The 27,761-nt window shown below is 46.1% G+C and overlaps 1 protein-coding gene across 6 annotated transcripts in view; it reads left to right on the top strand.

Moving 5' to 3' along the window:
- Window positions 1–27,761, top strand: part of LOC119371623 (beta-1,3-galactosyltransferase 1) — a 217,578-nt gene that overhangs the window by 66,972 nt on the left and 122,845 nt on the right. For 2 of the 6 annotated variants that reach the window (XM_049419640.1, XM_049419643.1), the window contains exon 1: window positions 25,732–25,883. The exons of 3 other annotated variants lie outside the window; for them this stretch is intronic. The gene's annotated coding sequence lies outside the window, so the exon portion shown is untranslated. Of the gene's footprint in view, window positions 1–25,731; window positions 25,884–27,761 lie in introns of those variants that run through there. One more of the 6 variants, XM_037642069.2, reaches the window with a different exon arrangement.

The raw sequence follows: 27,761 nt of genomic DNA, 5'->3' as shown, positions 1-27,761 counted from the left end.
TAGACGCTAAAGGTGATTTTGGCTCTGACGGAAATGTTCGAGAAAAAAAATAATCCCATATGACACGAACTGTCGACGGTTGAAACGAAAGTGCGTGCAATCCTTAGCCTTACATTATCGCGTTTTAATCCGGGAGTACTGCGCAGTGTTAATGCGTTCACAGTGAAGGAATATCAGCGCCAGAGGACAAGCACGTCGAGGCGACACGCAAATGCGCTGACTTCTAAGCACTTTTATTTTCAGATGTGCAGGAAATATAAGGCATACATGCGAAAATAAACAAAAGCAAACAACCACGTGCCCATGAAAGCCGCCCAGTCTCATTATCAGCTGCTTCATCTAACAACACATGTCAAGCAACATTTTCTCTTTCTCAGTAAGCGTCAGGAATGCCACGCTTACACGTATGTCGTCAGTTTTTTTTTTTTTATTATTTATGTACTGCATCGTGTGTTTCCCTTCTCGCGCTGTTATTCGGTGACTGTGAATCGGAACCACGCAGCCCTTCATCATAACAGAATTCTAGCTTAAGTTTAAATGCGAAGCATTTCTTAGCGAACCAAAGGCACTTGAGCGTTCCGTACTTGAGTGTGTGTGCGTTTTTTTTTTTACTCTTTTTCCTTCCTTACCTTTCTATCCCCCCTTACCCCTTCCCTAGTGCAGGGTAGCAAACCGAAAAACTTCTGGTTAACTTCCCTGCCTTTCACTTAACCTTTCTCTCTCTCTCTGTCTATCTGCGTGTATATATATATATATATATATATATATATATATATATATATATATATATATATATATATATATATATATATATCTGCCTAGCCGCCTACGTCTGCCCACTCTCGTGGTCGCCTCATTAATTTGGCATTGACCAAAATTCGCACAGGAGTGTGTGAGGGTATGGCGAACATGGCTGTCGCGTCATGACATCAATAACGCGAAAATCCTGGCGTGTACGTGATAAGTTATAACACTCTTTCCTTTAGTCGCGTGTGCCACATACCCGTATACGTATGCGGGTATGTGTCAAAGGTGATTCACAGTTTATATCTACCCAGGAACGGCGAGAACGGATATTGGCAATTTAAACGGGAGAGCGTCAAGAAAATGCGGCGTGAGCCGCGTTGACAAGACAAATGCAAAGAATAAAAGTCAGGATCCCAGCAGCACTCGAACCCAGGCATTCTGCGTAGCAATCAAGTATTGTACCACAGAGCCACGCCAGGTCTTGATACTGATTTGTAAAGATATCCTATGTGCAAGAATCATGTCGGTGCAATGTCGATTGTGGCTGCAGTACTGGCTATCTAGTTTTTATAACAAAGTAATAAACATTACTTATGTACTCCTATGATACACAGGTCATGTAGGCTTAATTTCAGTCCTGGTTGCAGTGTTGGCTCCGATTTTATAAGAGTCGAATAAACATTAAATATCTATTCCTGTGACTCAGCAAGCTATATTCAAGCGTTGCTCGACCCTGGAGCAATACACTAACGAATGCTAACAAAAGCCGTCTTCTTTTTCTCAGTCAATATATCGATCATGCTCCACCACCCTTCAAAAGCTTTTTGCCACCTAACGTGGTTTTGCACTGCCTTCCAGGTCGGAGGCACCTCACCTGGTTTTGCACTGCCTCCGTGATCGGACCAGCTTTGACCAAGCTAGTACGTCATGAGATGATGTCTTCACGTGACGTCACAGTGACGACTCAAATTTTGTCAATCTGTGACGTCATTGTGATGTCATATGGTGACGTCGTTACGTCATGTTTTGCATCATTCGTCCCCGACGCCGCGGGACGCCGACGGTCAAATTTCGCGTTTAATGAGGCATTTAAAGCTGTCGCCTTAAAAGAAATAAAAGGTTAATTCTACAAAATAAAAACGCGGACACGCTGAAGCACGGTAGTGTCACAGTCGTTCAGCAAGGCCTGTTGACCGCCTAAACAAAATACATTTATACACACACTATGTCAGTCTGTTTTCGTTACTTTTGGTTCTTATTGTGTTTTCATACCACTACTGGTGCGTTGCACTGTCGACCCTCCCGCCGGCGCCGTCCTCGAAAGACCGCGACAACATTGCGGATGAGCTGTCAGTGCAGCGCACGTCCGTTCTGACGTGACCGAGGCGCGCGGTGTATGTGTGCGGGCGTCAGAATCCTGAGGAGACGTACGATGGCCCGCGACCGACGAAGCGAACAATATGCGTCCTTGTTAGCAAACGCACATCCCATCTATCTATCTATCTATCTATCTATCTATCTATCTATCTATCTATCTATCTATCTATCTATCTATCTATCTATCTATCTATCTATCTATCTATCTATCTATCTATCTATCTATCTATCTATCTATCTATCCTTGTGCGTAGTTTCTTCGTCGCGGGAGAAGTCATTAGCTCACTTATTTATTTTAACGCGATAGCGTTAAAGAGCTCGTTTCGCAGAAATTGCGGCGTCGGCGTCCGTTTTGGCGTCGGCGTCATTGATTCTGAGCGGAAAATTGGCGTTGTCCGTGAGCGAAAATTGAGACAGATGCAAATAAACAATAAAAACCTTCAGTTGGAGTGGGAATCGAACCCATGCCCGCTGCGCTAGAAGCAGGTGTTCTACCAGAGAGCGACGCCAGTGCTGCAAACTGTTTCTGTAAAAGACCCTGCAAGAATAACGTGCATTACGAGGAGTCTCCTTAGCGCATGTGATATTGCGTGGCAGCAACGTGGAATCACACCAGGTGTCGCACCATCTGAATCGCATAAGGAGCGGGTAGTTTGGGTAGTTTAAAGGCCTACCCATTATAGAAAGCGCTTAGGCATAATTAATCATCAGCAGCAGTAACAGCATCAACAACGTGTGCAGCTGCGGGTGTTGCCTTACGGACGCGTAGTGGGCACGTCGCCAATTCAAAAACGAAGAATTGTGCCGTAGTGGGCAGTAGAGGATACTACTACTAGTAGTGGGTACTTATTAACTGTATTTGCTGTAGGCATTCTCGGACAGTTTGAAGCGGCCAATATTGAGCTCACAGACTTTTAAAGACGATAGTCTTTCTCGGGGAACTTAAACGCAGAAATTTTGGTCTGTCTTTCTGTCTGTCTGTCTTTCTGTTTGTCGGCACGTCCCTCGATTCAGCCACTCGGCCAAAGTTGAACCACTTGCCCAAGGGCCAGCCGTCTTGAACTGGTACGGCTGTTCATACTTGTGAACGTTGTCGATCAAAAAGTAAATATCATGCATATCTGAGGTGCAACATCACTAGGTAAGTATTAGGTGGCGTGTTCCTTTAATAGAAAATGCATACATACGTAATCTTAATGACCCTAGTTTCTTAAGCTGCGCTGAAAATGCATAAGAATGGAAGCTTGAGCGAGTTGGTATGCGTTCATCTTTGTTGAAACAGCGCTCACTAGACGACGACGAAGTAAAAGAAGGCACAGGAGAGGCGCTGCCTGTCCTGTGCCTCCTTTTACTTCGTCGTCGTCTAGTGAGCGCTGTTTCAACAAAGCTGAAAATGCGACTGCGCTGAAATTTGCCTTCCTCCGTGCCCTTCGCACGAGCTCATTGTTGTGTTTCGGTTTCGGTTCTGTATTGCACTGTAAGAATGCCATGGGTTGGTGTTGAAAAACTTTAGTTTTGAGAAGGCCAAGAAGGTGAAAAAAAATATTTAAAAAATGAAAAAGCAGCGTTGTGGGCGGCCTTCAGGCTGCCGGTTGTGGGCGCCGCTCTGGCGTTCCTGTTTTACCCAGGCGACGTGTAAATAAAAGTGTGTGGAGAGTACTCGTTGAGTGCGGACGTTTCTCTGCTTCAGCGCTTCGCGCCAAACCGCGTTTTCGGGCTGGCTGGCGTCCCCGCCGGTCGCGTTGGTCACCGCCGGTCTTCACCTGCTGCTGCGCCGGGACTACCAGCACGCAACACAGCACTCATGTTTCCCGACGTATTGCCAGATGGCGTCCATATCTCACACAGCGCCTCTTCTATCGTCTTTACACGACATTTGCAGCGAAGCACGCAGATACGCGGCCAATTTTTTTCCTTGCGACATGGTTGAGGCGAAGCGAAGCGAGGCCAGGCAGCGATTGAGAAGGCGATAGCGTTCTTCTCTTGAAGGCGAAGCTCAAGCGTCATCGAAGTTTTTTAATTTTATTTTGTTTAAGAGATACTGCAGGCCCAGTTTGGGCAGTAGCGGCAAAAATGGACCCGAAAACGCAATACGTAACATTGACATACAGTGCATAAAAAAAGAAGAAAAGCTTGTTTTCTAATTCGAGCAGCCAAGTACAACAGAAAGATGAAAGTACACTATCTACCTAAATACACAAAAATATAATACAGCTTAACGTTAGTCCTGAAAACTTTTAATTATTTTTATACACTACAGTGATGAAAGAAGAAGCGAACTCCACTCGATAATTCTGCGCGCGAAAAGCGAGATTTGGAAAAAAGGTTAGTTGTGGTCATACCTGTACGTGACGCCTTACAACGGATTACTTGTAATCAATTACATTTTCTTGTAATTTTGTAATATAATTGATTACTTATTCGAAACTGTAACGTTTTCGGTATTTCAATCACATTTTTTGTAATTCATTAACGGTAATCAATTTGTTTTTTTTTTTTTTCAAAAATCAAGTTTTTAACCAGTCCTCTACGGCACTTCTCGTCCCAAAAAATATGCGACCGCTCTGTAGGGACCCACCGTCTGACAGGACGGGGGGTCCCTCCCTGCAAATAATAAAGATCGGGATCCCAGCAGCAATCGAACCCAGGCATTCTGCGTCCCATTAAACACCGGGTACGCAGAATCATCAATGAGATCGGCTGTAGGGACCCGCCGTCCTGTTGACCTTACCTGCAACGCCTTGCCCGAGCGCCAGCAACAGCGAAGCGAAACACTTCATAGAGGAAATGGACACTAGCATCGAAGCAGTGCGCAACTACGAGCTGGTGCGCAAGTTGTTCCTACGTCGTAATACCACTCTTCCCTGCAGCGCGTGCACTGAGCGCGTGCAGCGTTCCCCGTGCAGCGTTCCCCTCTTCCCTGCAGCGCGTGCACCGTTCAGTGTAGCAGCTGATCTCTAAGCGAAAAAACGTGGAAGAATCAGCAACGACAACTTTTAAAACAACTCCTTTTGAAAGTTAACAACGTGCAACACTATATCACAGAAGCCACAGTAAGCGACCCAGTCTTCACGCAAGTCTCCAGCCTTCTCTCTAACACGCAAGCCTCAGCAGTTCGTTGTAGCTTGAGTAAACTTGTGTTATTGTGTTACGGCAATAAACTTTTGAAGGAAGGTAGCGCTCAAGTAATCGATTACAATTCTGTAATTGCTCAGTTACTTTTCTGGGGCTGTAATTGACCACTGTAATCAATTACATTTTAAAGAAAGTAATTGTATTTGTAATCGGTTACTTATATTCTGTAACGCGTACAAGTCTGCTCGTGCCATTCTGTATTAGTGATGTTTAATAATTCGCATTCTCTTTCCGATACCCTACTTCCCCTCCCCTTTGCAGGGTATCACACCGGATACTACCGTCTTCTACTCCCTATCTCATTCTTCACTTGTCAGTCCATACGAGCTACACGGGATCAAGTCTGAGAGGTAAACAGGACGAAACACAATATAGCAAGGAAATGCGCCATTATGACGCAATTGTCTCGCTTGGCCAACGACGATCAAGACTTGATCCATGCTATGTTCCACCGCCGCAACCGAGCCGTCGATCGGCACGGTCGCTGTCCCCGATCGGTAACAATGTATGGACGTTCGGCATACAAATAAAGCGATGGCCGACGGCTGTGTGGACGCTAGCGGAGCCGTAGCATTGGGCAGGCGCCGTCTGACCCCGTGCACGGAGTCGTAACCCGATTCGGGCGTGCAGTCGTAGCGAATGATGAGGCCGCTTAGGCCGAAGAAAAACGCTATATGACCCGACAGTCCCAGCGGTTACTGAGGCGATGTAGACGTAGCCCATACCCGTCGAAGTGGCTCATTCGGTTATAGCGTTCGCTGCCATCTAAGCCTCAGGTTCGATAACCTGAAGTCACGCCAGCTTCCTGAAGCAAAAGCCTTAGACGCGTAATCAAACGGGAAAATTTGCCACCGGAGTCGGCGTCCCGCGGCGTCGGCGTCAACATGAGGGATGAAAAATTACCATCACGTGATCACGTCGCCACATGAAATCACGAGGACGTCACAGATCGCTTAGATTTGTGGCATCACCATGGCGTCACTATGACGTCACCTAACCTGACGTCACATTATGACGTCGTCGAATGACAACGTTGCTTCATCAAAGGTGAGCCGATCAGATGGGCAGTGCAAAACTAGGAGATGTGCAGAAAGCCAGCAATGCCTCCGATCCTGTAGGCAGTGCAAAACCATGTCAGGTGCAGAACGCTTTCAGATGGTGGCGCGGGAGCACCAATACATCAACTGAGAAGAAAAATAAAACGGCTGTCGCCTTCGGGTCTTCTTAGCAGAACGCATAAGGAACCCTGTGAGTTTTGTAGCGTTAGCTACACTGTCCTAGCCGAGCCAGTTTCGCGTGGCTCCTCAAGAGCCGTGCTGCGCATGCGCGAGGATCAGTGCTATCACACAGCTGGCGCATCGGAGCCAGCACCTCCCGCGCACTCCGCCGCTGCCGCGCGCGACTAGCTGCCGCCGGTCTGCGCTTTCCAGAGGAGTGACGTCGTAGCCGAGGTAGACGTACTGGCAGTACTGGTGCCGGCGCGCGCGCAGCTATTCGCCTTCGCTGTGCAGTCGCCGTCTGACACTGCGCTGGAGCCGCTTGATACCGCCTCTGACAGGCGTTTGCCAGTGTGGTTTAGCCATGGAGAAGGAGAGCGCAAATGCTGCTCAACGGCGCAGAAGAGCGGAGAAGCTTAACTCATCGAACCCCGAAGTAGTTGCCTGGCAAAATAAATATACATGTGCCACACAATATCTATACCATGTGTGTGTCATTGGAGCAGCAGTAAGCATGATAATCAAGCTAATCCTAGACAATCAAGAAAGCTAAGAACAATCAGCTGAACCTTTGCTAACGCTACGTTATCCTGGCATAGCCGAGCTAAGGCACTGCAACATTTTTTTATGTATAGCGACGAAATGACAAGACGCGCGAGTGCGTACATTGAGGCGCGCACTGTAGACATGACGAAGATGTTAAAAAATAGGGTGGGTCAAATTTCCTGTCAGAGAGGCAGAAAAACATGGATGCATGTGCGCTAGTTTACTAACGCGTGAATAGCTTGCACGCAGTGAGCGCCTTGTAGATAAGCATTCATGGGCGACACAAACCCAATAATCACATTCACTAAGCAGAGAACTTGAGAAATATACCTTGGCGCTTGATGAAGGCATAGCGTCAGAGTTAGTCAACGCGTTCTTGATAATGAAAAGCGTATTGTTGGGCTAGACTTGATTCCTAATGGCTTAGGAGCGTGTTAGGATGCTAAAGAGGCGTAGTGCAGCATACCTTTTGCTTTCCTTCGGGAGAAGGATGTGTGCTCTCTATCGGGGTCTGCTACGCACGCGCAGAAGACTTGGTGTTTTCCTTGCGTTTTACTTGTGCTGCCTCCGGTTACACTTGTACGACCAGTAGGGGTACCCTTTGCTCCGTTTACCAAGCCAGAGTATGCAGTGTAGCCAACCGGACGGCTAACCTGGTCACTCACTCACTCACTCACTCACTCACTCACTCACTCATCACCCGCACTCACTCACTCACTCACTCACTCACTCACTCACTCACTCACCACTCACTCACTCACTCACGCACTCACTCACTATCTATCTATCTATCTAACTATCTATCTATCTATCTATCTATCTATCTATCTATCTATCTATCTATCTATCTATCTATCTATCTATCTATCTATCTATCTATCTATCTATCTATCTATCTATCTATCTATCTATTCGTCTGTTACTCCAGCAGGGGCACATTCTGCGCTTTCCCCAAGCAAGAGTTCAGTTGTGTTAAAAAACTGCGTGCGTACGTATAGACAGAAGCCCGGCCTAGCTATAGTCGTGTTGGCTTCGCAGGAGGCACCTGTGCTGCGGCCCGAACAGGCGTGACACATGCAGCAGCAACAGATGCACGCGGCAAAAAAAAATCGCGCGTCGATACAGCCGCGACATGTACGGTTTTCCAGTTCCGTGTATCAGTCTGTCTCTGCTCTGAGCCACACATTTTAGCATTGTATTTTCCCTAGATAAGAGTCTGCATGCTTCCGCAAAGCAAGCAGCCCGTTAAGTGCGGCTCGCTCTTTGCAGCGAACTCGATAAGGCCAGGCGAAACCAAGATTTCGTCCGTCCTACATACGCAAGAATTTCTAACGCGTGTGGGCCACCGAAATTGGGCAAGCCGCACTACTCACCGCTGGTACACTAAAAATGAAGGGAACACACGGGCGACAAACAACTATTAAAATTTCTGGAAACGTAATTAATCATGGAGAAAAACTTTAATGCGCCGTCAGGATTCACCCAGCGATAACCACCGGGGCCGCGCGCTTCAGCTTGGCTGCTTAACCATCTGTGCGGCGTGCTCTAGCGGTGATATTTTCATACTGTTCACGGTGGTTACAACAATACAGGTTTGCCGCAGCGTATTCCTTATGTCAGCTTTTAAGAAGTTCACAACGGCTTGGTTGGTATCAAAAGTAGAATAAAGAGCCTGAAGACAGAATACATACTGATTTTGCTGCAACACACGGCGTAGCCTTTTGTATTATGTTGTGTTGTGTTCTGTTGTATTGTATTGTATTGTATTGTATTGTATTGTATTGTATTGTATTGTATTGTATTGTATATATTGTACTTCCTTGGGCCAACATCTCCGAGAACATAATTAAGGATTGCTATCTCTCTCAATCTACTTTAGACTAAGCGCAAGTGATCTGCTAGTGACTGTCAGTCACCGCACGACAGTCTTCCAATCACCGCAAGCTTTCTAGCGCATGAGTTGCTGGAATCGCTAGGTGGTGCGTGTATAAACAATTTACAAAAGAAAGAGTGTCGCATTCGGAGGGAAAAAATGCCATACTGGAAAGCAATCATTGACAGCAATCATTGACCAACCGATCTACGTAAGGTCAGCTGCCTAACGGTCACGGCCTAATGGAACAACGCTCTGGGCACAGACATACACGCGACACGTCACCGAAACAAAGCAATACAAAACGACGAACGTTCGCTCTATCGTCGAGTGGTTCCACCCTGTTGCGATCACGGTCACCGCGGCGAAAGTCCGGCTAACTCGCGAAGGTCTTCGTTTGACACGGTAGCCGTGACACAATGGTCGTACACCTCCCCGCTTTATTGGACCCCTTCCCCTCGCCCCTCAACTTCGCCCCCTGCTCCTCGCCCCTTCTCCTCGCCACACCCCCTCGCCCCTTCCCGATTGTGGGTTTGCTTCTTCCGACTGCTTCTTTCCAGCAGACTTCGTCATCTATCGCGCTACCTGGTGTTGGTTACACGCACCAGCGAACACGTAGCCAAGCGCTTCAACGGTGATGGGATTCGCCGATGCGATGCCGCCGCCGACGCGTACGTGTTGCGACCGACGTGCCGTCAACGGTGCCGAATGACAATGAGTCGGCAGGCTTCTTTGGGCATGTTTTTCGGCAGCTGCGTGACGGTGTGGTCTTTTTTTAAATCCTATATGCATCGGTACCTCGCAGTCTTGTCGAATACTATAGCTGAGCGAAATAAGCGGATAGTCACTTAATGCCATAGGCGTACGCACGAGAAGGAGAGGAGGGGGCAAGGTGCGGCCGCTCCCCTGGTCACCTTACGGAGGGGGTGCGCAAAGCCTGCCCCATACGGTTGCTCAGCAGGACCTGTCCCGTCAGTTTTTTAAAGAGCAGTGTTATGGACACGCAGGCTTCCGAGCATAATGGCGGCCGTATACGCCCCACATGCGGAATTCCGAGAAATGTTTTGCTACCCTTTTTTACTCCCGGAAAGCCACGGACCAAAGGCAGGCCATTGTGAAGCATGTTGTGTGTTCTGTTATGGACTCAACCTACGAGGTTGGGGGGGGAGGGGGGGGGAAGGATATCGATGGCGCGTTGCGATGAAAGTCTGCGTGGCCGTTAGCCTGCTCCGCAAAAAATTATGGGGCAGGTCCGACCGAGTAGCGGTATGGGGCAGACATTGCCCCCCCACCTCCTGCTTAGGTCTTTCGGAGGTGACTGAGCGAACATGTGAAACTTCGAATAGGTGGACACGCCTAAAGAAGAGCGTAACTAACGACTAAGGTTAAATTTACCTATTGGCCTCGAGACCCACCACTGGAAACGCCGGCGCCACCGTCGGCGTGACGTGCTTGGTAGGATCACGTGGTCTCAGCGGCCGCGTCGGCTCCTTGTGGCGCACTGCCGCGTGCTTTGAAAACTAGTTTCAAGTCCCACATGCGCTGCGGTCTGTTCAAATTCGGAAGTTTTCTCTCATTTTCTACTCAATTGAAACCATTATAATAGAGTGGCTGCCTCCGAAGGCGACGAACATGGGGCTCTACCGCTCGGTACCGCAGTGCCGCGCTTACGCAAAGGAGCCCAGTGTCAGCCTGCACTGGTAACCGCGGGACAAGAAACAGCGTGAAGCATGGGTTTTAAAGCTAAGAACCGGCAAGTAGCCATCCGCTACGAGTCTTGTGTGCAACAAGCACTTCCGCGACGAAGACATAGTTACTGCGTCGGGCCTGCGATGTTCGGTGAGTAGCAGACAGCGCGTACTGAGACGATGGCTCGCGCGCGCTTCCCGCCAGCAAATGATGCTTATCTGCCAGTGCACTTAGTTGGGCCAGTTGGTTCTGCATGTCGATGAAGTGGATGCGCTTGAAAGACGAGGACGAAGAAGAGACGAGACACACAGTGCGCAAGAAAACAAGTTGTAAGTTGCGCACTGTGTGTCCCGTCTCTTCTTCGTCCTCGTCTTTCAAGCGCATCCACTTCATCGACATGCTTATCTGCCACAGGATGGTAAAAGCGCTACCTTTTACCACGTGCGATGCCATCTCAGAACCCTCCAATGCTCTTGATCGTCGGCCCCGTGCTCAGCGTACACAAAATCGGCTGCAGATGCGCAAGTCATTGTTTAGATACGTTAAATTAAAAAAACGCACAGGGTCCCTTATGCATTCGTTAAAGATGACTAGAAGGCGAAAGCCATCTTCTTCTTGTCAGTCGATGTACTGATTCTCCCGCGCCCCCCTCCAAAAGCGTTCTGCACCTAACGCGGTTTTGCACGGCCTCCGTGACCGATCACGGAGGCAATGCAAAGCGACCATGACGTGTGAATACGTCATCATGTGACGTCACATTATGTGACGTCATAATGACGCCACATATTTTGGCGATCTGTGACGTCATGATGACGTCATATGGTGACACCATCACGTGACGATTATTTTTTGCATCACTCGTGTTGACGCCGCCGACGCGGGATGCCGACGGGCAACCTTCCCATTTGACGAGGCATGCATTGCTTCATAAGCTACATAAATTTTGCATTGCCTCCGTGAGCGGCCCACCGGCCAACCCCATGTATTTTCTTGGAGCCTTATTTATTTACGTGGAAAAGATGCCACCCTGTTGGCGTTAGACACGACACTGCTGCCAGAATTGCTGGGGTACACGCCAAATGATTACTATCCTGCTTTGCGGCTGCTGATCGCTGCAATAACTTCTGTTTTATTCACCGCTATTTCAAGTTCATGTGGGTCCTAGTTCACAGCCGACGTTTGGAGAACAAGTCCGGCAAACGTTACTGTATTTTCTTTCTTTTTGTAGGCGTCGCATGCTGCTACATGCTCGGTCTCGTAGACTGGTTCTTCTTCCACCAGCAATCTCGAAGTGGTGAAGCTTTGGTCTATGAATTTTTTGATGACAGAGAGCGGCAAGTTCCCTGGAATGCAAACGGAACGATAATTAAGGAGCATTGAAAAGAGGCGTCGCATTTGCTCACGTTTTGTGTGAGCACCAAACGAAACGAATGCGCTGAATAAAGAAACAGAAGCAGCGGCATTTGCCCGCTGAGAAGACCGATCAATGCGCAGTGCGAGACAACTTGTCAAATGACATTGAAACGTACCCGAATTTAGACCGAAAAAGAAAAGAAACACACTGAACCGTCGGGACGGCAGATCACAAAGTTGCCATGCGCACCGAAGCCGCAGTTGTAAGGAAATTGTTTTTGAACTGCTCTGATAGCGTCCGCGCAACAGTAGTTGTTTTTTTACTCACAAATTCTCATATTTTGCGGCCTAAAGTTCACAGCGCGGTGCCAAAACGCGCTCGTAGCAAAAGCGAAACCATCAGTACGAACATGCATGCAGACGCTCATGCATGCAGAGGCACCATCAGTCGTCGCGAACCCGTGCGATCGCTGGCTTGAGGCTTCTTTCTGTTATGCTCCGTTTGGTTATACAGGCAGTCTACTCTAACGATATATTTCACATAGTTTGCACTCAGCGAGTGACTACCTTTCACGCAAGAAGCCGGTTCAGGGGTCTCCAACTCGGTGATAGCGTGAAGCGGGTGCTCGGTTTTCTGCAAAGAGACAGCGACTGTAGACTATCTTGTGCTTTCAGTTCGTCGAAAATGACTATTTTGACAGTAAAGAACATAGCTCATTTCGAAAGTACTTACAGAAATGCCCTGGAGGGCTTCCGCGAGGTGTTTTTGTAGAGCGCCGACAGCAAAACCTATGGGGAGCGCGCTGGCGGTATCCTGCCTAGCACGCAATCGAGGCGCGTCGGATAGAGGGCGACTCCGTAACTCCTCGAGGCCAATAGGCAAACGTGAGCACTTAGAGCGAACAGGCAAGTGAAGCCAAAGGTGAGCGAATACTTTAACCGCAAGTAGTACAGTGGGGGAGATCATGAATTTTTGGTTACACAGCTTGATTGCACTAATATGGGTTAGTGAACTGTGGTCGTCTGAATCGGGCATTCGGTCATTATTATCCTGCCATTGCGTCAGTAGGACAGAGAGTGTGGAGTCTTCGTCTGTTCACACAAACTGATACACGCCTCTCGCATTCCCACCTTCGTGTTCAGAGACGTGGAGAAATAGAAGTTCCGACCATATGAGATTGGATCAGCCCTCTCCGTGTGCTTTCCACGTACAATCTGTCATAGGAGTTGCCTGCACATGCCACGAGCGACATTGAGGACACGTACCCTCCATCCATCATCGGCGCGTAGAGCTGTCTTGTACGGGTGCGCTTCGCGTAGCCAGTCGATTTCGGAATTGTGGAGGCACGTATACAAAGAATCGATGCTGTGTTTACTCTCAGCATAGTTCCGAATGTTCTCGTATGATCTGTCTCATTTCTTGCATGAAAAGTGTTCCACTGCCTTGTTAGGTTGATGTAGGATAGGCCACACCAACAAGGGTATTTCCGCCCGTAATTGATTATTGTAAGAGATCCTCATTGCAGCAATTAAGACGTTTTATTCAAGCAATCACAGCAGCCTCATCGTATTTTAACAGCAACATCATTCAATAAATTTAAAAGGACAAAGTGACAGGGTTTTGTTCTACTTACCACAATCTGTTTTCTGAATTGAACTTTCCAACACGTTTACACCACTACATGTAAATTCTGATTTATCGATTACGGCAGGGGGTTGCCGCCTCTACGAAACACCCCTACTGTCATGTAAACAAGATACAGCCATTGAAATATTTTGATCAAGCAATCAGTACAACGTAAAGACACGAAATATGTTAAAGTTGATCCGTAAGGCCTGAAACACGGTTCCGTTTTGTTGCTGGCCGCTAGAAATCCGAAATACGTCGTTGTCATGCGGTCAGGCGCACATACAGCATAAACACGATTGATTGATTGATTGATTGATTGATTGATTGATTGATTGATTGATTGATTGATTGATTGATTGATTGATTGATTGATTGATTGATTGATTGATTGATTGATTGATTGATTGTGAGTGAGTGAGTGAGTGAGTGAGTCAGTGAGTGAGTGAGTGAGTGAGTGAGTGAGTGAGTGAGTGAGTGAGTGAGTGAGTGAGCGAGTGAGTGAGTGAGCGAGTGAGTGAGTGAGTGAGTGAGTGAGTGAGTGAGTGAGTGAGTGAGTGAGTGATATACCACACTATATCTATATTCAGAAGGGTGTCTTGCTGGGCGAGTTGGCACGATGTCATCATTAAAGGCAGTGCAAACAACACGGACACAGAAAAGGAGCACACACGTACACAGGGCTCCTTTTATGTGTTCGTGCTCTTTGAGCTGTCGTTAATGACGATATCTATTTTCACCGGCGCGTGAATGACTCAAATTAACTCGGTGCACCGTTGTTAGTTCAGTCTTACAAACTGACATGTAGGAAAGGCTGCGTGACATCATTCTAATTATATACCCAGCATAACGGAGGTTCCATTATAGAAGGTCGAACACCGTTATGCAGTCGTTGACCTAGCAAGATTACACTGGCCACATTGAGTTCAGAAGTACAGCTTGTATCAGCGCACTGTAGATTACAGTTATCGCAACCGTTCGTTCACAACGCCGCGGAAAAGAAGCTGACGCGACATTACAGCTGCACTCCTGCTTGCACTACGCAGTACGTGCGAAGGAGGAACAACACACAACGCACAGCGGCATGCAAGGTACAACAACAGCTGCTCGTAGCACGCACACGTGACTGTGCTGCCAGCTGGCTCGTCTTCAATCCTATGGACCATTTGCAAAAATCTGCAAGGCGGCTTTACTGCAAGGTTGTTTCCAACCAAAAACTCTCCGTCCCAGACTGGTTTTCTCGCTCATTGTACTTTTACCGCTCCCAATTCCAGTGAAGGCACGCGAGTACGACAAAACCCTCAGCCTTCGCTAGGTGGACAAGGCAGCCGTCGTTCGTAAGAAAAAAAAAGGGGGAGGGGGGAGCGGGTAGAGAAGCAAAAACAGAATGAGCGAGAAAAGCAGTCGGGGTTTGAGAGTTTTTGGTTGGAAAACAACCTTGCAGGAAAGCCGCCTTGCAGATTTTTGCAAATGGTCCATTGTTAACGCAGCTCGTAGGGCTGTTCTAAACCGAAATATTTCGCAGGTGAGCTCTCGCCTGGATTACAGCACCTAAAGCAGTTGTGCCCGGCTGTTCGAACAGCGTTGGATACAGATGGGAAGGCAAGGAATCACACCCGCACTAGAATTCGGAACACCAGCATTCTCTGAACCGATGCCCCTGAACAGAACCAAGGTCGACAACCATTCATTGACCTGCACGAACAGCGTTATTTTGTCAACGTCACCTTGTGTTGTAGCGGCCAGACCAGCTCAATGGATGTGCCATTCATTTGCTGCAATCTAGGTCGCGAGTTTCAATTTTGGTTGTGTGGACTTCACCCGGTTATAGGTGAAATGCGTAGACAATCGCGTGTTTAGGTTTGGGGGCATGCTAATTAACCATGACGTTCAACAGTCTTCTCAGTTCACCTCTATTGCACCTGTAATGAATATGAGACGCTAAACGCATCTTCTCTCTTTTTTGTTGGGATGATAGATCTAAGTAACCAGTCCTCTCCCTTTCAGTTCAGGCTAACTTACTGCTCACAATCAGTGGTGAAGTTAAGTCAGTAATTCGGTCGCTCAGGACAAAGTTAGTCAGGAGAAGTTGGTCTATCAAAGACATATTTCTCATTCTCAAGTCAGTAATTCGGTCGCTCAGGACAAAGTTAGTCAGGAGAAGTTGGTCTATCAAAGACATATTTCTCATTCTCTAGTCAGTCGTGTTTGTCAATCAGTAGTTCGTTTGGTAGGTTGTTTAAAGATAGATAGATAGATAGATAGATAGATAGATAGATAGATAGATAGATAGATAGATAGATAGATAGATAGATAGATAGATAGATAGATAGATAGATAGATAGATAGATAGATAGATAGATAGATAGATAGATAGATAGATAGATAGATAGATAGATAGATAGATAGATAGATAGATAGATAGATAGATAGATAGATAGATAGATAGATAGATAGATAGATAGATAGATAGATAGATAGATAGATAGATAGATAGATAGATAGATAGATAGATAGATAGATAGATAGATAGATAGATAGATAGATAGATTCACTCATTCGATTTGCTCGAATCATCTGTTTTCTTTCCCCCGCATGAAATCAACCATTCACGGCACCCGTCTCAGCTCTTAGCTACCCTATGTTCGCCGTGCCTCAGGGGCTCAGCCCCATTGTGTTCGCATGAGATTACACAGCTCCGCTTCGCCGCCGGCGTGCATCTCTCCCTTCCGTCTTCCTACTCGCAGGGTTTTACCGATCAAGCCGTCGTCGCGTAACGAGCTTGCGTCGTGCTCGTCGACCGTGCAACCCAACCCGACCGACAAACCTACCAACCAAGTGGCACCCGACTCATCGATCTAGTCATCGTTGCTTGCCCGCGAAGAACAGCGCTTTTGACGAGGACGAAACAAGCCTGCTACCGCGCGCATGCAGCCAAAGGGTTCGGCCCAGGGTGGGCCGATACTGAAGTAGCGGCACTTGCTCACTGCAGCCAAAATAAATCGTTAGGAAATGCTGCGGCTCTTCGTTAGTATAGTGGTCAGCACCCCCGCTTGTCATGCCAGGAAATTCTGTGAAGATCCCAAGGTCGCGAAGACCCCAATGTACCTCGCAATCTTGTGGAAAAACGGCTGTGCAAAATAAGCGGATAATAACTTATCCCGACTCTTTTTTTTTTTTCACCCTGAGTAAAGAACTGAACGAAAGAAGAGACACAAGGACATAGATGGCAAGGCACACAGCGCTCTATCTGTACTTGTGCGTCTTATCTTCGCTAGTTATTTACTCACACTAAGTATACACGATCTCTATAATGTACGAAGAAGCCCACCATGTTGCTAAAATTGCCACTCCCCTGAACTCGTTTGTCAATCACTTAGTAATATTTTGCCCACTCTTAATGTCCTAACTGCCAGCAAATACTTGCATGGTAGGCAGAGAATTCAAGATGATAGTCACCTCATGAGCTAAGATACGCAGGGAATCTTTCCACGCGTCATCATGAGTGCGGAATAAAGAACAATAAGCCTTATAAACCGTTTTTCAATATGTGTAGGATAGCAGCCGAAAATAAGAGACAGGACGTCAGGCAGATAATCGAAGCAGATCTGATTAGAAAGGCAGGTCTGTCGTGCGTCAGCGCACCTTCCATTTCTCCTGTCACCCGAAGACAAATAGTTTTTGAGCATGCCTCGAAAGCAGAACCCCCCCCCCCCAACCCCCTAAAAAATTAAAATTCGACGGAATTCATCCTTTCCTAGACGTTTTCCAGATGAAGACGTTTAGGAAACGTCTCAAAGAGGTCTCGACACAGACCTCCATAAGCGCGGCGTTGTTTCAGTGCAAACCAAAGTCGCGCATACCGTGCCCACATTTACGCGTGATGCGCGTAGAAACACTGCGAACGCTCACAGCGCTTGCGACACGCTCGTACGCGTTCATACGTGACCACAGCGGCGACCACCCTGCGCACTGGAGCGTCCAAGCATAGACGGTGAAGAAAAGATAACGCTTTTAGAGATTCCCTGCCTCGCCTAGAGTTATCGCCCGCGTACAAGCCACAAAACGCCTGACAACATCACGTGCACTGCATGGAAACTGGCTGCTTGTGTCCACTCTTCTCTCGCCGTACAGCAGCTTCAGAGTCTAAAGAGAGAAAGGGAATTAGCTGAAATACCTGGGTGGGCGCCGCAGTTGTGAAACGCGTGTTAATCGTTAATCGCCTTGACCCGTAAAGCGCTCCCAGCCCGCGCTTTCTGGTGTCGCGGTTACGCTCCGCATCGCTTAGTTTGTTGCAGTGCAGCGGACGCTGCGTGACACCAGTGCCCGTCGTTTTAAATGCGAAGCATTTCTTGGCGAACTTCTGCGACTTTGAGCGTATCTATCTATCTATCTATCTATCTATCTATCTATCTATCTATCTATCTATCTATCTATCTATCTATCTATCTATCTATCTATCTATCTATCTATCTATCTATCTATCTATCTATCTATCTATCTATCTATCTATCTATCTATCTATCTATCTATCTATCTGCCTACGACTTTGTGCTCTCCTGGCCGTTTCGTTAATGGGATGTATACCAAAATCGGTACGGCATAACATGACTGTTTGGCTAACATAAATGACAGGTCATAGCATGAAAATCGTGATATGCGTGTCATGAACGGCATGATTTACATGCCACGGTGTTGGTGCCCTTGCGGCCGTTTCGCTAACTTTATATGTACCAAGATTGCTATGGCCTGACACGAGTGTATGACAAACATAAGTGACAGTTCATGCATTGTATTTACCAAAATACACGTTTCATTATATAAAATATTGTACATGCATGCATGCATGACAAACACAGGATATATAGTGAACTAGATGTCATGACATGAATGATTGCATTTTCCTCAAAGAGAAGCAAGGCGATGTATGCAGCTCTATACTGGCTGCTTCGTATTACATCGATTCCCACAGTGCATGGGACCTGCTAAATTTTTTTCTTGTTCATACATCTGTGCGTTTCTCTGTGTTTCACACAGTCGCAATTTTTTAATAATATCGCACGAGCATTGACCCTAGGATACGGTAGTTTCTCGTATCGGCGAGAAGCGACGAGATCAGCGATACGACGATCAGCTTCGCACTGGCTTTCTGATGATCGCAGAGATAAGGGCGAAAGTGTGTATGCATCTCTAAGCAAACAGCGTAGCAGGCGGCGCTCGACTGTTCTCTGCGCTTGCGCGTCACGCCTGAAATCTGGTTTTCTCGCCAATATTAGACCGCTATCATGTCTCAACGCTCGCGCGATATTATTAAAAAATTTCAAGGGTGTACAGACATAGTACTCATGAATGTGTACCAACTATCCCGTGAGTAAATTCTTTTGAAGAAAAGTAATGTAAGTCACTCAGCTGACCAGAGCTGACTGCGTCATGTTTCAAAAGAAAAACGAGAGCTTTCCGATTGTACGCCACTAATAAATTTATGGTGACTCTTTAACACATTCTACCTAGAATGGGAAATGGTCCTTCAGTTGGTGAAGCCGGGGTTAAGGAAGAAGATTTAACTCCCCTCCCCCCCATCCCGAGTTTTTTCGATTTTGCGTCTGTATAGGCATGTGCACGCACACTTACAAACACACACAAACATTCATTGATTCTATCTGTTTTGTGTGTCTTCTTTAGTGCGGTCTTTTCCCTAATTCCGCGCAATTCACGATCGTTTACATTCATGAAAGTTGGTCTAACTGCCTGACCAAAAGCTTCAATGGAGTTCAACGACCTCAAAATTTTTCACGGTGGTTCAGGGGCTGCTCTTCTTCTGATGAGTTCAGCGGCAAACTACAACTGGCTCCTTCCTGTTCTGTGGGTGAAGAGAGAGCCATAGCCTTCGCTTTAGTGCACGTAATTAGCCAGGTCGATGGTAGTAATTATTCAAAGGCTAAGGGAAGCATAGCTTTGCTTGTAGCGCAATTAGGTGACCTTTCCATTAGCGAGGTTGTTGCGTCAGTCTCGTCCCGTTTGTTTGTGGCCACCCGTAGAACATTTGTACGGCGTTGGTGAAGGAGCAATGAAGAAATCTTCGTGATGGTTTGTTCATTAGTCAAACGAACCAACCAGACGTGACGGCGCGTTGGCACAACCGAACACTGCTTCCGCTGAGCTTGAAATTATGGGGTTTTATAAGCTTAAAGGGACACTAAAATGAAACAATTAATTGCTTTAGATTGATCAATTATAAATATAAAAACTCTAATGCCGTTAGTTTCACCATCGTCGGTTTATTGATAAAGGAGAAAACCAAGGTCCATGTTTCATTTTTAAATTTTGCGCTGCAATCTAGGCGCGTGACGCCGCGGATTGCAAAGTGTATCTTCCGCATTTTGGCAACATTGGCTCAACGAAATTTCCTGAAGCTTGGCATGTTAAGTCCATGGCCCCCTCAGAGGACAATGTACTTAATTTCTTACCGATTGGGATCTACGTAGGACCTGGCAGACGCCGTCAAAATCTATGACGTCACGACGCTTGGTGCGGAAATTTCAGTGAGGCGTCGCCACCCGCATTTTCTTTGTGTGCGTTTTGTCGCTCACCAAGCGTTTTGTCATGGCAAGCATGGTGATTTTGTAAGTGTGGAAGAGTAATTTACTAAAATGAGAACAATGTTTTTTTTTTTCTATTTTTTGTCCCTTTAAACCACGATACGATTATGTGGAACGTGGTAGTAATGGCTGCCGAACAAAGAGTGACCGCCACGGGGTTGTTTAACGTGCACCTAAAGCTACGCACACACGTGTCTTTGTTTTATTATTATTTTTTTGTTACATTTTACCCCAAAGGAGGAAATACGATCGACGTGCGTAGGAACTGTACCCACGCAGTTGAGCTTAGTAGTTCTTACTTGCGCAGTAGTGGCAGCAAATCGCTTGAAATTTCGTCAGAACGCGCAGTTTCACCGGACGCTCTCGAAAGCGTGTACTAAGATAAATGTTGCAGGATATGAAAACAAAAAAATACACAGTAAATGCTTACAGAGCACACTTTAGGCAAGATGTACGACGACCGTCGATGTCAGCCGTCCGGATACGACAGGCATTAGGAGTCTACTGATTTCCTTTGAAGTCGGCAGCGCATTTGCATGTTCATCGGGAGGCATTGATTGAACTAGTGAGTGGGGTGACTCAGTGTAGACTTCTCCTAATTGACATCTCATCTCTTCTCTTTTGGCTTTCACATTCGCTGAGGCTGCGTGCGTCGGTGTGTGTGCTTGCAGTAGAGCGTGTCACTACAGCTGTGCGACTATGTGAATGCCCGTTTTTCTTCAAGAGGCGAAGCGTCAAAGAGTAGCCCGACGTTTCTCAAGAGGATTATCACAGAGTGTTGAAAGCTTTAATTAGCTGTCACATTATCGTATCCAAGGAGAGCGCACACGAGCAGAAAAGTGTGCGTGTGCGCGCGCGCGCGCTCGTGCGTGCGTGCGTGCGTGTGCGTGCGTGTGTGTGTGTGTGTGTGTGTGTGTGTGTGTGTGTGTGTGTGTGTGTGTGTGTGTGTGTGTGTGTGTGTGTGTGTGTGTGTGTGTGTGTGTGTGTGTGTGTGTTATATTGTACATGATTTCCTTCGCTCTTAGAACGCCCGCATTGAATATCCCATCAGTAACGTTAGCCACATTTTTCTGCCGCGGGACGTACTACATGAATGACTTTGCGCGCCATATAAAAACTCAACAAGTCCTGAAACCCCGGAGCTACAAGCCTTACTGCGTCAGTGCCCGTATAGCTACGATAAGTACAGATTAATTACTATCTATAACTAATTAGCTAGTTCATTCAAAGACATCTTCTGTTCGCTCGCGTCCGACGTTCTCGCTAATCATATTTGCAAAGTACCGCATTTTTATATTGAACGCTGTATTTTTGCAAGGCTCTCAGCAAGAGTACGCGCTATTTTGCGTGCAGTTATAGCAAACAACGATAATCTTTACATGTGAACCAAACACACGTGTTGTCAGAGTCACTTACACTGGCGTCACTGAAACAGTTAAGCAGATTAATTTGAAGCTAATTAGCCGGTAAATGACATTGCTTCCAGGGATATATAATCAAGAGAATATTGCCGCTTATTTCTGTTAGGACAGGACCGGTGCATTAACAACTTACGCGAGGTAATTTGATAGTAGGTTAAGTTATCGTCGTGCGCAAGATGGATCAAGATAAATCAGGGTGAACGTTGCAGTCGCAGTAACGGGTCAGTTTAGCCCCAGCGGTAAACACCCTCTTATTAAAGTGAAAGCCTTATATGCCTCACTAAACACCAAATTTGACCGTCAGCGTCGGCGTCTCGCGTCCTGCGGCGTCGGGGACGAGTGGTGCAAGAAATCATCGTCACGTGATGACGTCACCATATGACGCCATCATCACGCCACAAATACTGACGTGACGTCATGTGACGTAACGCCACATAATGCCGTTGTAGCGCCCTCCTTTGGGCGGCGAACAAAACCGGAAAGCATGCGACCTCAAGAGAAGGCAATAAAGACGGCGCTTCGCAGTGGAACGTGAAGCCACGGCTCGTGTTCCCTGCTGGCCTCGATTCTGGTTTAGCCGTCTCGTTCCTTCCCTCCTGTGGCATAAGCCTACACTGTTATCATCACATAATATCGTAGCTTGGTCAAAGGTGGGCTGATCACGGAGACAGTGCAAAGCCAGGTGAGGTGCCACCGGTCCTAGAGACAGTGCGAAACCACGCTAGCTGCGCAAAGCTTTTGTTTTCTGGGGCTTAACGTCCCAAATCCACGATATGATTATGAGAGACGCCGTAGTGCAGGGCTCCGGAAATTTTGACCACCTGGGTTATTTAACGTGCACCTAAATCTAAGTACACGGGCCTCAAACATTTTCACCTCCATCAAAAATGCAGCCGCCGCGGCACGCGCAAAGCTTTCGGTGGGTGGCGGGGCAGGATAAATGAGGCGTTTTTTTTTTTCGAAATGCGCCAAATCCATCCAAACAGAATTTGAGAAAACGGCAAAAATTTGTTATGCAAAGTAATACAACGCTGTCAAAGCTATTCTATGATATGTTTTACATGTCGGCTAGGGGAAGTTTCTCGCGACAATCAATTAAAAATTATGCTGCGGATTTCCCCGCTATTAGCATGAGAACTTTGGATTTGGCTCATATTGAATTGAGACACTGAATTAAATGCGGTATTCTTGAAAAAACTTTATTGAAATTGACCTTTAAGAGTGTTATGATGGAGTTCTGACAGAAAACCCTAGGAAACAGTGAGTCTGGGGACAGATCTCTCGCTGATCACTTTCATCAGAATCCATGATAATCGAGCTCCGAAAGGGAAACACCCAGAACACAGGCAGAGCAGTCAGGCGGGAAATCGGAGGGTTCCATGTTTGCTGAATCACGTGATCGCTGAAGCGCTTTGATATCGGCATACTGGATTTGACTCATTTCGATCCATACAGCGCACGGATCTGGCTCAATTTCGTTTTGAAACATGATCTGTGAGCACACGTAGCTGTTGCTATTTGACCCATTTCGTTCTGATAACTCTTTTAGAGGAAAGTTGAGAGAATGTACTGCCAATGGAGCAATATTGGAGCTAGTTTCGGTTTCCGGATATAGCTCATTTCGAAAAAAAAAACGCCACAAATACATCTAGGGTGCCTACATGACCAGCCGTTCATATAGTCTCCCTAGTACATTGACTGAGAAGCAAAACAAGATGGTTTTTGCCTTCGAGTCGTCTTAGGTGTATGCATATGGGACCCTGTGATTTTATGATGCTTAAGCGTCAACTTGTCTTTGCTTGTGCCTATTTTTTCAAAGTCCGTAGGATGTTCATGTATTTTTTAAAGCTACATACCTAGTTAAGATTGTATGAAACGACCGTCAGTATTTCAAAGCAACTTAAACTGCAATATCATCTTCGTTGAATCTTGAAACAATCATTAACAAGTCTGCAAATATTTTAAACTAATGTTTCCTTAGAACAAACATTTGCAACATATATAGGTGAGAAATTCTGCGACAAAGAGCTCCATTTTTTCCTTATTAACAATCTTATTTGTTTTAAGCGAATTGCTTGCCTCACAAAGAGCACTAACGACATTACAACATCAGTAAACCCGCTAAGCGATGAGTCTATGTCATGTTACTAATAAATATTTTTTCTCTGCTATTTATATGAAGGTAACTTTTTAAGTGACATGTTCTTCGATTATTTTATTGTAGTTCATAAAATTGTTTGAACAATGTGTTCAATAATAATGTGTACTTGCTGATCTTCCGTAATCTTTACAAATGTATACCTTATCCTTTTTCAGTTGTTTTTGGCGATAATTTCGCCCATGATTTTGTTACTAAAATTGTTTTATGGTGTGTACTTCTATCGCAATGTGTAATGTATGATTTTGTGCGTATTTTGACTTTTTTGTGATTTTAACCATATATGATCTTGTGTAAACATATAGTATTTTTCATGTGCCTTCCCTGCTATAATCTCTGAAGAGATTGGCGGTATTGTTAAATAAAAATAAATAAATATGCCCAGGTTTTATGGTGCCAGCCGTGCGACTACGTAACCACGGAGCCCATGGCAGCAGCGGTTCCACTACGGAGCAACGCAGCATATGGCTGCATCGGTTGGGCTACGGAGTCCATAGCGCGAGCGACTGTACTAGGGAACAACGGAGCCGATGACGGCAGCGTTGGCACTGAGGAACAAAGGAACCCACAGTGGCTGCCGCCCAATGTAAATATGTAGCAACAGTCAATCGCTAGAGGTCATGATTTGACCCAATAATTATTCCAAAGTAACAGGCAAACTTCAAACAAACAAAAATAATGAAAATGGATCTCTCTTCATACAGTACAGCATTTCTTTTAACGGAGATTAGTTACAGGAAATGTTTTTTTAAATATCATTTATACTGCGTTTCTCTAATTCTATTTCGCTACTGAGGAGTGTGTTTAGCAAGTGAGGCAAACAACACTGTAACATTTGTCGTCGGTATTCAGTTCGGCAAAAGGGATGTTCGAAAAGTATTGTTTGCGGAGAGAATAGAAAGGAGCATTTCCTCTTAGATTAGCGAGATTTATTAGGTCATGCTGATTTTTATAAACAGACTTTTTATATTTGATAGCTAGTTTCCAATCATAAACTTTTCCTATGGGTACAACGTTAAATTATGAAACAATTCTTTTGTATGCGCACGATATTCAACGTTGGCTATAGACCAAAGAGCCTCTTTTTGTAACAAAAATATTGTATGGTTATTTTTTTGTGTGGAATTTCCTCCCACCAAAAAGCAATAATTTATGTGATATAAAAAAAAGCGTTTTGTAGAGCATCAGTTTTTCGATACAGGCAGAATGTGTCGAAATTTCGCAATAGCACCTACACTTTTAGCCACCTGAGATTGAACGTGGTCAAAATGATCGTCCCAGGACATGTTTTTTTTTTCAAACAGCACACCTAAAATTGTTATTGAGTTCACAAATTCTACAGGGGTTCTAGTGGTTGTGGTGCTCGACTGCTGATCCTACGTCGCAGGATCGTATCCCGGCCGCGGCAGCCGCATTTTGATAGAGGCGAAGTAATAGGGGTTAGTGTAGTTAGATTTAGGTGCGCGCTATAGAACCCCAGGTGGTCGAAATTTCTGGAACCCTCCACTACGGCGTCCCTCATAATCATATCGTTGTTTTGGTACCGAAAACCCCCCAAAATAGTTTTAAAAAAGAGTGACTGCGGCGGGACTACGGAAACGTGGGAGGAGCGGTGGGACTACGGAATAACGAAGCCAAACAAACCAAACAACGTTACGCCGCTTACTCCAATAGAGCATGCGCATAAATTCGGTTTTCGTGTCACTTATATCAGGTGAAGGGCGCAAGCAGCAAACGAAGAGAGCGCACGACGCTAGCGGAGGACTCCGCAGCATCAGTAGCAGCAGCAGCACACCGGCGTCACCGGCGCAGACGATCTGCCGCTCGCGTACGCGCGCGCCGGAACGGCGGGCACGCTGCCGGTTGCAGACGACAGCAAAGCGGCACCGACGATAGAGACGCGTCCGGCGAGCGCCGGCGCCGAGCGATGGCGCTGGCGTTTGAGTTGTCGGATTTTTTTTTTCTTACGCGGGAGCCGCTGCCACCGAATCCAATGCACGCGCTGCTGTGCTTAGAGCCAGCGCGGACGGGCGCGCCGGCGGTGTGCGCAGCGTTGAATCCGAGAACGACCCAACGACGGAGACGCCGGTGACGTCTCCGCCTGTTGCTGCTTGTTCGACGTCGAAGTCGCCAACCCGTGAGTTGTGTGCAACCGCTGAACCATTTGCTCTTATCCCACTTCGTCCGGTACCTTTGCAAATCTCCGCCGCCGATCTTCAAATGGAAGATATATGAAACGTTTCATGCCACTTCGCTCGAATTTGTTTCTGTACGGGGTAGGAATAGCCAGTTACGTATTTGTAGAACTAAATGCGACACCGAAGAACTTAAATGCATCATACCTACTTTTCTAAATCAACATCCGCAAGTTTCGGCTAATGTCAAACCACACATGTCAACGTCTCTTTTTAAATGTGTGGTTAAATCTGCTGGTGTAGCCAGGGGGAGGGGTGGGTGCCCCCCCCCCCCAAACCCTCCGACAAATGTTCAACTTTGTATGTGTATATATATACACGGACAGATATAAGCGCACGCACGAGCATGCATAATCTAGGGTTGAACCGCGGGAAAAAAGTTTTTGGCTACGCTAATGGTTAAATCATATTTGTTGTCCTGTGTACCCGCATAGTATAAGCAAGACCTCCACGTGGTTTGTGATGTTTGTAAATATTAATTTGATTGAATTGGTTTTTTGTGCGCGTTATCAAGTGTCGCTAATGGTCCTATACCAAGTTTTTCTTCTACGTTCGGTGCGTCCGCTTTTTATTGTACAATTTCTTGATGAACTTTCACGTAAGTGTTGAACAGTGCATGGGTGGTAGCACCGTAGTCAGGAAGTCTAATCTGTCTTTAGGTGTACCTACCCTTGACGTGTAAGATGTTCAAAACAATCAATGAAATGAAACTTTTCGAACTGTCAACGCACAATTCTTATTGTGTCAGTGTCGGGTACCTTTTGCATCGGCTCTAAAAACAAGAACAGACATTCTTATAAACACGTGCCTGTTTTCTCCGTCGGGCCGTTTTGAGTGTTCGTTCGTTTTCTTCAGCTTCGCTCACGGGTCACCGCTTCTTTTATATTGCTTTGAAAGGTAAAATCCTTGAGGACAAACCCTTCATTTTTCAAAGTTCGGTGCGCGGCTTTTTTTTAAGTGCGCATCACTGATAGTAACGGGTGTTCTCGACAAACGAGGTTTGACGAATATCGGAGGCGATGAAATTTTCACGCATTGCTTTGACTGCTTCACAGCAACGATGACTTTTTTCCGGCGAACCCAGCCTCCACAGCGTCGGCCTAACTTGCTTCTCTGATGTTAGTCTCAAAACGACGGCGCGAAGTTCATGTGTCATTAAAACAATCTGTTACGAAAGCTTGTGGCACATGCGATACTGTTACACCATACTTAGACCACTTGCCCACCTTAAATTACGACATCGTTTCAAATGCTCGAGATTAGATGCTATTGATTCTTCTTAAAATGCAAGACATTTAGTGGTGTGTCATTCTAACTTTACAAATGTTAATTCTAAGGCGCAACATTCAACAAATGCAGCTACATATCTCGTTTAAGGGCACATTTTTCTATGCCGAATATTCATAATTTTTTAAAGCAGAATGCTGTGCGTCACTCTATCAAACTCTTCAGGAAATTTACAAGATCAGCGCAAAGCTTGAATGCTTAGATTTTTCTATGATATACAGATTATGGCAAAGTTGAAGATCTTCTAAAGGCTGGTGCTTCCCAAATTCGTGATAGCCAACAGAAGTTAGACAATGCCACTAGTTAAATATTTCTGGTGTTCCTAGTATAACTTGAAACTCTTTTCGAAGTCGACAGATTCGTACTGGCTATGATTTAAAAGGTTAACTTTAAAGACTTGGTTATGATGTCAGCAAAAAGGACAAAAAAAAAAAAGCCGCGTGTTAACTGAACTATTCTCTAAATGTTTTAACATTTTACAATACGTAAAAAAACGATAATCTGCGCACACTCTCGATGAAAAGGCGTCGCTTCGGA

Source organism: Rhipicephalus sanguineus, chromosome 10, assembly GCF_013339695.2.
Source record: "Rhipicephalus sanguineus isolate Rsan-2018 chromosome 10, BIME_Rsan_1.4, whole genome shotgun sequence".
NCBI lineage: Eukaryota > Metazoa > Arthropoda > Arachnida > Ixodida > Ixodidae > Rhipicephalus > Rhipicephalus sanguineus.
The sequence above is the reverse complement of the archived record's forward strand: the minus strand, read 5'-3'. Positions and strand labels throughout refer to the sequence as shown.